The sequence below is a fragment of the Lissotriton vulgaris genome, chromosome 6 (assembly GCF_964263255.1).
Source record: "Lissotriton vulgaris chromosome 6, aLisVul1.2, whole genome shotgun sequence".
NCBI classification, from domain to species: domain Eukaryota; kingdom Metazoa; phylum Chordata; class Amphibia; order Caudata; family Salamandridae; genus Lissotriton; species Lissotriton vulgaris.
The window spans coordinates 1,078,504,702-1,078,514,565 of NC_141694.1; positions in this window are offsets into that span (position 1 = coordinate 1,078,504,702).

A 9,864-nucleotide genomic window follows, 5' to 3' on the forward strand; every position below is an offset into this window, starting at 1 on the left:
TGTGGGGGGCTCTGTGTGTGTGTGTGTGGGGCTCTGTGTGTGTGTGTGTGGCTCGCTGTGCGTGTGTGTGTGGCTTTCTGTGTGTGGCTCTGTGTCCGCGAATACTCTCTACTACTCTCTAATGTTCACCTATTGCCTTTGTAAATGACAATACCATTTATTTATGTTTTAAAAAAATGACAAAAAATGTCACAAGCAATGCCAATAGCTCAACCTTTAATAATGCAGAGACCATTGCATTGTAAATGCTTGTTTTACTGTGGGATCACTTCTAAAATGCTCCACTCAGCCCACAGTTCAAGCTTGGAAAGCCTCTAACTGCACATGTGTAGGAAATAATGGTGTAGTCACATGCTTCTCTACCGTCTCAGACAAAGGGATGACATCAATCCTTGGGAGTGAAGTTTATATTTTATTTATTCGATCAATAATATGAGCATTTACTTCAAAAAAATTAATAACCATAAAAACAATAAAAGGTTCCATTTCATTACATCATAAAAGAATGATTTTAAAAAGCAGGCTATCACATGCCTCTAGCAGTATTACAATTTTCCAATAGTTCCACCATTTACAAAAGTAGTTTAAGAAAGACAATTTCCATATTCCTAAAAAGCTATGTTGATAAAATTCCATAATTCTGTTCCCTGCTATCCAATTAGAGGCACCACGAGGTGACATACATTTTCATAATAGGTTCACAGGGACATTGTTAATAATTTTTAACCTCTTCGCCAAGCAAAGAGCAAATATCTCGACATTGTAAACACTAGCCACCTTGTGGTATGGGACTTAAAGATGCGTAAAGCTTCAACGGGACGTGTGAAAGATAATAAGCGGCCAGCAGGGATTAACCAGATTTTCTGAAGTTCAACATAAGAGGGGCAAAAAGAAGAAACTGATCAAGGGTCTCAGAGAAGGAATGACAGGTCGGGCACACAGATGTTAAACATGCATTTTCCCAGGTACTTCTTCTGGAATTAGGAGGAAGAACGCCGTATCTGAACTGAATGTACAGAGCTCTTGCCTGAGGAGGTTCGATATCATCCATGAACATTTCAAAACCAAACCATCCTTTTATATTTTTAAAACTGGAGGTTAATGTGCCATGTGCATTGCCATCAATACTTTGTGTATCCATGAACTCCTAAAACCTATTTTTAAGGCGAGGGACCTTTTTTTTCATTATAGACCCTGGATCCTCCCACATACACCCCAGCCCTAGTTTAAGAGCCAATCCTTGATCTTGTTGAACCACGTAATGTGGCCTGTTTGTTTTTGTAGAATCAGCAGCTCTTTCAGGGCTTCCTTCAGGGGAACCTGTGTGTTACTAGTCCAAATCCTTACCCAAAATAGGAGAGCCCTAAGAATGGCAAAAGGTTTGAGACCAAGATCAAGTCTAAGCGGCAAAAAGGGAGTGTTCACAGGTAGATTGAGGATCGCTCTCATACATTTGTTCCCAGCGAGGACTAAGTCCTTGAGGTTCTCCAGCCCCCTTAGCTCAGCCTCATATAGGGCTGCTCCTAGACCTTTAGCCCTATGTAGTTCCAGAATAGGGGAGAGCGGTCGATATGGAGACGCCCTAGCCTTCCAGGCTTGGGCGTCTGACCCTCCAGTTGGCATACTGGAGGGTCAGAGTAATCTTTTCAATTTGTGGTGTCCAAACCAGCCTGTCACTAATTCGTACTCCTAAGTAATCAAATCTTTTGACCTGCTCCAGGGTTTGCAGGCTGAGCATCAGTTTACCCTTGTGGGATTTGTAGGGGTTGAACGTCATATTTTGTCTTGGAACAGTTGATTTCTAATCCCCTATTCTTACAAGTTTTACCAAATTTATTCAAAACATTCTGAATCCCCTTTGGCGTCCTAGCAATGAGTAGCATACCATCTGCGAAGAACAGAGGAGGCACAGGACTACCCGCTCATTTTGGGGGATCACCTCCACAATCATACAACTCTCCTATTAGCCCGTTTATGTAATGGGTAAATAATGTTGGGGAAAGAACACAACCCTGACGTACACCTTTATGAACAGAAATATCATTTGATAGACTGCCTTCAGAATTCCACCTGACCTTTGCATAGGTGTCTTGCTGCAGGCAAATCAAACATTTAAGTAAGTATGATGGGAGTCCTAATTCTCTTAGAGCTAAGCAAAGTTGAGTACGTTCTATTGAGTCAAAGGCTGTTTTTAAATCCACAAACACAACATAAAAGTGACCTCCTATGATGGTCTCTTCCTTCCATATTAACAGAAGAAATCTCAAAACTTGGGGGGGTCATTAGGATGACGGGCGGACTTAGTCCGTCCGCCATCCTATCGGAAATCGGGATCGCCCGCCATAAGCCGGGGGTCACGTGGGGGGTATTAGGATGAGCCCGCCACAGTGGCGGGCACATCCTGCATTTTTATCATTGTGGCGGGCGGTGCTCTCAGCACCGCCCGCCACAATGATAAAAATGCACATTTGCAATTACATTAACAAAGCGGCAGGCACCGCGCGGTGCCTGCCGCTTTGTTAATGTAAATGCAGGGGGGTACCACATGTACCCCCCGCATGCACCCCCCACCTGTCCTTCACTCCGGGGGCCCGCAGGAGGCCCCCGAAGTGAAGACCGCATGAAAGGCATCTGTTTTGGGCAATGCTAATATGGCTGGCGGTGTCTAATAGACACTGCCACCATATTAAACCTTTTCCGCCCCGGCCGCAAGGCGACCGGGGCGGAAAAGCGTCGGACGGTCTTTCCATCCGCCGCGGTCACCCCCGCCATGCTAATATGGCGGGGGGAGATTAAGGGTAGGATGGCGAGCGGATCGCCCCCACCAGGCCGGCGGTGGCTCCTAATGGGCCCCTATGTCTGTAGTGCTTGTGGAGGCCCTAAATCCTGCCTGCAAATTTGGTAGAATGTTATTTTCCTCAATTCAATTTTGGATCCATGTTAAAACAATTTAAAAAAAGGTTTTTGGGGAGATGCCTATGAGGCTGATGGGACTATAATTTGCAGGTGACACTTTGCCTCCCTTTTTGTAAATTGGAATAATTTCAGCAGCACCCTTCTAGGTCGCCCGGATTTCACCACCACACATTAGCAATAAAAACCACTTTTAGTAGAGGACCCCATATTATAGGCTCTGCTTTATACATGTCTCTTGGAAGCTTATCTAGGCCCGGGGCTTTCCCATTCTGTGGAGAATTAATAGGTGTAATAGTTTCCTCTATAGTAAAAGCAATTTCCTCAGTTAATGTGGAGTCTGAATAACTCACCTTTAAATCTGGATCAAGGGCAGCCTGTTGGCCTGCATAAAGATGCTTAAAATACACCTCCCACACATGGGGCTGTATGTGGAAATCTGTTTCCATTTACAGTTTGGGAAACCCTTTTGTTAGGAGATGCCAAAACAATTGGCTATTCTTCTGCTTTGATGCTTCTACAAGGGAGTGCCAATTTCCTGACTCCCAGTCCCTTTTTGCAATGTCTTGTGCCGATTTATACAGCTTCCTGCTATTTGTAATATCTATACAAGATTATCCATTTACCGCCGCAATTAAATTGTCCTTAGCTTTTTTACAAGCTCTATTGTACCACAGGGTGGTTCTCCGTGTGAATAGATTTTGATTACACTATTTGTTAAAGAATGGTCTTATTGCATAGGTCTGTTGCTGGAATGTGGCCAATGTTGTCTACGCTAGCAGCAGTATTGCTCATGTCAGGGTGAATCTGCACTACCTCAAAATATATTTTAGGGAGAATAATTGGATCAGCCAGTATTTGTGGCCATTTTACTCTTTTATTATTGTTGGTGGTAATTACAGGGGTGATCTTAAGCCGAAACTGTCCATATAAAAGTCCTAGGCCAGACAACGTGAGGGCATTATGGTCGCTATCGTCCTGGACTAATACAACCATATCTTTAACACTTGACCAGAGATCAAGATTAACCAAAATACAGTCAATCCTGGTCTTTGTTCCCCCCCTCTTGAACGTATGGCATGCTTCTATATCAGAGCGTGTCCGACCATTGCAGGCTCTGACCCCATGGGTAATAGTGAATGATAAAACCTGTTGCCCCACACTAGTACACTTCTTGATGAGTGGAATCTGGAGCTTCTCAACCCCTCTGGCTTTATCTCCGTCATATAATAGCTCCTGTATATAGTCAACAGGTTCAAATGTTATAATAAAGTTGCCTGCGACTATGAGTTGATAGTTCCCCTTAGTTAGATCAAGCTAATTTGTTAATGTGGTTATTGTATCAGATAACTCGTGGGGGCTAATAAAATGATTGTAGATGTAAAAAAGCCTAAGATGAATGTTTCCTTTCAGAGAAGTCAGTTCCAGACCAAGTATTTCCTCTGAACCTGGTTCTAGCACCTTTATCTTACATGCTAATGTATTCTTGACTCAGATTAATAAACCACCGGCTGAGCGGTCAACTGTACACTGCCTAGCTTCTGCACTGTAAGTAGTAAACCCCCTTCTGGGAACCTGCTCTACCACCGAAGGTTCCTGGAATAAACATATGTGGAAATCATCCACTAGCTTGCACCATTCAGGATCAATTAGCTTAGAATTTATACCTGCAATGTTCCAGGATTAGGTTTTCAGATCTTGGATTTCTAACAAAGGTTCCTGGGTGCATCCTAGGGTGGTTTTTGCTCCCTCAAATTCTAGTTTTTGAGACTGATGGCAATGCTTAGTTATTAGGCCGCAGTGTACAGTTCCATTATTAGTATAGATCTTAGTAAGTTCTTTGGACTGCACAGCAGGTGGTTCCTCAGATATCATTTGTAAATTGGTGGTTACAATGGGTAGTCAGTTTTGAGAATCAAGGTCAGTCAAGGGTTGAAATCTATTTCTCAGTTCCAGGAGGGGGAACTCCTGTCTCGTAAGGGGCTTCTTAATAGGTGGCTTAGTAACCAAAATATTTCAACCTGCCCATTCAAGATGCCTATAAAAAAAAATCAAGCTGTGCGATCCTTAGTCTTGGCCTCTGGATTAATGGATTTGTCCCGCTAACATTGAATATCTACAATTTACGGGCCAACCCAGCTTACCCGTCTTAAAAACAGAATATCACTATAATTGGTATTTAAGTAATTTGTATTCTGTGTTAACCAGTAGCAAACTTTGTTTTTCAACTGGTTCAGTGATTCTTTTTGATTTTCCCGTAATGGGGAACATTAGTTAGGATTGCCACATAGGGGCAGCACTCAGGGGGAAGATGAAGTGTCACCTTATCATCTTGATCAATCGGACCATTTTGATGCAGCATTTCAGGGGGCACTTGTCGGTGGCAACCTATTAAGTTCTCAGTAGGAATTACACTGGGAGGGCTAGGCCCGATTTTCCTAGGGGGCAAGCTTACACTCCCCAGGTGACTAGGGCGCAAAAGCCCTATCTGTTTTTGTGGTACTGCACTAATAACATTCCTGTAGGGTTCAGTGTTTGAGGTACAAGTTGGTAGATCGACATTTATCACAAAAGGTGCAGAGCAGGAATATCGACGGAGAAATATTGTCTGACATAAATATCCCGCAGAAATATCGAATTGAAGAAATATCGATAACAAAAATATAGTTTGACCAGAATATCGACTGACAGGTAAGTTATATCGATATCCATAATATAGTTGTAATAAATATCGTTTACAAAAATATAGTTTACAAAAATATCGATTTTTTAATAATGTTATGTATTTTAGTGTTTTTAATGAGATTTTTTTGTCATTTTAATATACGTTGTAGAATTTTAATAGTTATTAATGTATATTATGTTGATGTTTGTGTTATTAGTTCCGTAGCGGGTTGTGGGTTTATAGGGGAATGGGGTGGGAAGTAATTTAAATATATAAAATTAATTGATTAATTAATGTGTTAATTTACTCATTATTTGTTAATTCATTTCAATTAGTCAATTATTAATTAATTATGTTAATTAATAATTATGTTAATTAATTATGTTAATTGTTTAATTAATTTTAGGTGTGTGTAGTGGCGTTTATATGTGTAAATGGTGTGAAGTAATTAAATTATTATTGATTAATTATTAAATACTTTATAAATTAATTACCATTAATTAATTAGTAATTATTAATTGTAAATGTGTAATTAATTTTAGGTTTGTGTTGTGGTGTTTATAAGTGTATATGGTATGAAATCTGTCAATTAAATAATTAATTTCTTAATTAAAAAAATACTTTAATTTTCATTAATTAATTAGTAAATATTAAATGTAATTGTGTAATTAATTTTAGGTGTGTGGTGGATATTATAGTGTTAAATAATGTGTAAATATATATTATTTTATTATCTTTGTTAGTAATAATATATTTAAATGTATATATTAATTATGTTTATATTGGAAATTAAATTTAATAAAAAATTTGATCTTTTTTTTTTGTTTTGGGTTCCAGCGCTTTCCCTACTGTTGTACCCTGTGGAGTGTGAATAGTAATTTTCACCCCTACGCTATCCAACGCTTTCCCTACTGTTGCACTCTCTGGAGTGGGAATAGTATTTTTTACCCCTACGCTATCCAACGCTTTCCCTACTGTTGCACTCACTGGAGTGGGAATATTAATTTTTACCCCTACGCTATCCAACGCTTTCCCTACTGTTGCACCCTTTGGAGTGGGAATAGTAATTTTTACCCCTATGCTATCCAATGCTTTCCCTACTGTTGCACCCTCTGGAGTGGGAATAGTAATTTTTACCCCTACGCTATCCAACGCTTTCCCTACTGTTTCACCCTCTGGAGTGGGAATAGTAATTTTTACCCCTACGCTATCCAGCGCTTTCTCTACTGTTGCACCCTTTGGAGTGGGAATAGTAATTTTTACCCCTACGCTATCCAACGCTTTCCCTACTGTTGCACTCACTGGAGTCGGAATAGTAATTTTTACCTCTACGCTATCCAACGCTTTCCCTACTGTTGCACTCACTGGAGTGGGAATAGTAATTTTTACCCCTACGCTATCCAACGTTTTCCCTACTGTTTCACCCTCTGGAGTGGGAATATTAATTTTTACCCCTACGCTATCCAACGCTTTCCCTACTGTTGCACCCTCTGGAGTGGGAATAGTAATTTTTACTCCTACGCTATCCAACGTTTTCCCTACTGCTGCACCCTCTGGAGTGGGAATAGTAATTTCTACCCCTACGCTATCCAACGCTTTCCCTACTGTTTCACCCTCTGGAGTGGGAATAGTAATTTTTACCCCTACGCTATCCAGCGCTTTCTCTACTGTTGTACCCTGTGGAGTGTGAATAGTAATTTTCACCCCTACGCTATCCAACGCTTTCCCTACTGTTGCACTCTCTGGAGTGGGAATAGTATTTTTTACCCCTTTGCTATCCAACGCTTTCCCTACTGTTGCACTCACTGGAGTGGGAATAGTAATTTTTACCCCTACGCTATCCAATGCTTTCCCTACTGTTGCACCCTTTGGAGTGGGAATAGTAATTTTTACCCCTACGCTATCCAATGCTTTCCCTACTGTTGCACCCTCTGGAGTGGGAATAGTAATTTTTACCCCTACGCTATCCAACGCTTTCCCTACTGTTTCACCCTCTGGAGTGGGAATAGTAATTTTTACCCCTACGCTATCCAGCGCTTTCTCTACTGTTGCACCCTTTGGAGTGGGAATAGTAATTTTTACCCCTATGCTATCCAACGCTTTCCCTACTGTTGCACCCTCTGGAGTGGGAATAGTAATTTTTACTCCTACGCTATCCAACGTTTTCCCTACTGCTGCACCCTCTGGAGTGGGAATAGTAATTTCTACCCCTACGCTATCCAACGCTTTCCCTACTGTTTCACCCTCTGGAGTGGGAATAGTAATTTTTACCCCTACGCTATCCAGCGCTTTCCCTACTGTTGTACCCTGTGGAGTGTGAATAGTAATTTTCACCCCTACGCTATCCAACGCTTTCCCTACTGTTGCACTCACTGGAGTGGGAATAGTATTTTTTACCCCTACGCAATCCAACGCTTTCCCTACTGTTGCACCCTTTGGAGTGGGAATAGTAATTTTTACCCCTACGCTATCCAATGCTTTCCCTACTGTTGCACCCTCTGGAGTGGGAATAGTAATTTTTACCCCTACGCTATCCAACGCTTTCCCTACTGTTTCACCCTCTGGAGTGGGAATAGTAATTTTTACCCCTACGCTATCCAGCGCTTTCTCTACTGTTGCACCCTTTGGAGTGGGAACAGTAATTTTTACCCCTACGCTATCCAACGCTTTCCCTACTGTTGCACTCACTGGAGTCGGAATAGTAATTTTTACCTCTACGCTATCCAACGCTTTCCCTACTGTTGCACTCACTGGAGTGGGAATAGTAATTTTTACCCCTACGCTATCCAACGTTTTCCCTACTGTTTCACCCTCTGGAGTGGGAATATTAATTTTTACCCCTACGCTATCCAACGCTTTCCCTACTGTTGCACCCTCTGGAGTGGGAATAGTAATTTTTACTCCTACGCTATCCAACGTTTTCCCTACTGCTGCACCCTCTGGAGTGGGAATAGTAATTTCTACCCCTACGCTATCCAACGCTTTCCCTACTGTTTCACCCTCTGGAGTGGGAATAGTAATTTTTACCCCTACGCTATCCAGCGCTTTCCCTACTGTTGCACCCTTTGGAGTGGGAATAGTAATTTTTACCCCTTCGGTATCAAATGTTTTAACTACTAATGTTTTAATTTTGTTATTAAATGTATGTATTATTATTTTTAAATACTTTTATGTGTAAATTAAATATAGAACATTTTATTTTTTTCAAAATGTTTTATATATGTTTTTATTTTATTTTTATATAATTATTAAAGTTTATAAATTAAATAAAGATAATAATAAAATGTATTTAAGAAAATATATGTATATGTACACATTTATTAAGTTTATAATGATTAAATTAAGTTTATTTGTTATAAATAGTTAAAATATAAATGTAATGTAATTTATTTTGTTAATAATAATAATAATAATATTTAATTATTTAATTTAAGTTATAATATTTTTTAAAGTCGATATTTTTTACATCTATATTTTTTACATCTATATTTTTGAGTCGATATTATTGTACTTACCTGTTTAAGTATAGGGAGTCGATATTTTTGTAATCGATATTTTTACATCTATATTTTTGTAAACTATATTTTTGTAATCGATATTTAAACATGGAACCATCACAAAATCCCCGCGCCAGAGTTTAAGCCCCCGTGAGAATTACCCCCCCTTTGCACATTTTCATTTTTACCCCAGACCCAGATGATATATCAGCAACCAGTTTATGAATTAATTCCACATTTGATTCCAGTTTGTCAAGTCTAGGCAGGATAGATAGAAAATGTTGGCAATCGTTTTTTCTATACACAATGTAAGTGTCACAATGGATAGTTCCTCGGAGTGGAATGGCAAATTAATGTTAGAGCCAATTATAGGAGATGACCTTTGCAATGTGTCAGCAGTGGCTTCAGGGGCTAGGTCCTGGATCTTTTTCCTGGATCTAGTCCGTATGACCCGTGAGGGATCCAAATGTTTTACCTTTTTTTTTTCCTTTTGACTGCAATAGATGAAAGGGCAAAGGTGCTGGGCTGGAAGGGAAACAGATGGAGTTCTTTGAGTACATGAGTACTCTGACCAAAGTCACTTATTGGAATAGCTTGTGCAGTATCCTCGACAATAGGGTCAATAATAAGACCAGCCGAACCCCCTCGCACCGACAAACTATGCTCTGCGACCTGATTCGCCTTGTCGATGGCCTTTGCAGCCCATAGGAGGAAGCAGTTGAGTGTAGAATTTGACAAAAGTTTTGGAGAGACCACTCCCCCCCCTCCCCATAGATTTCAATTTTGCCG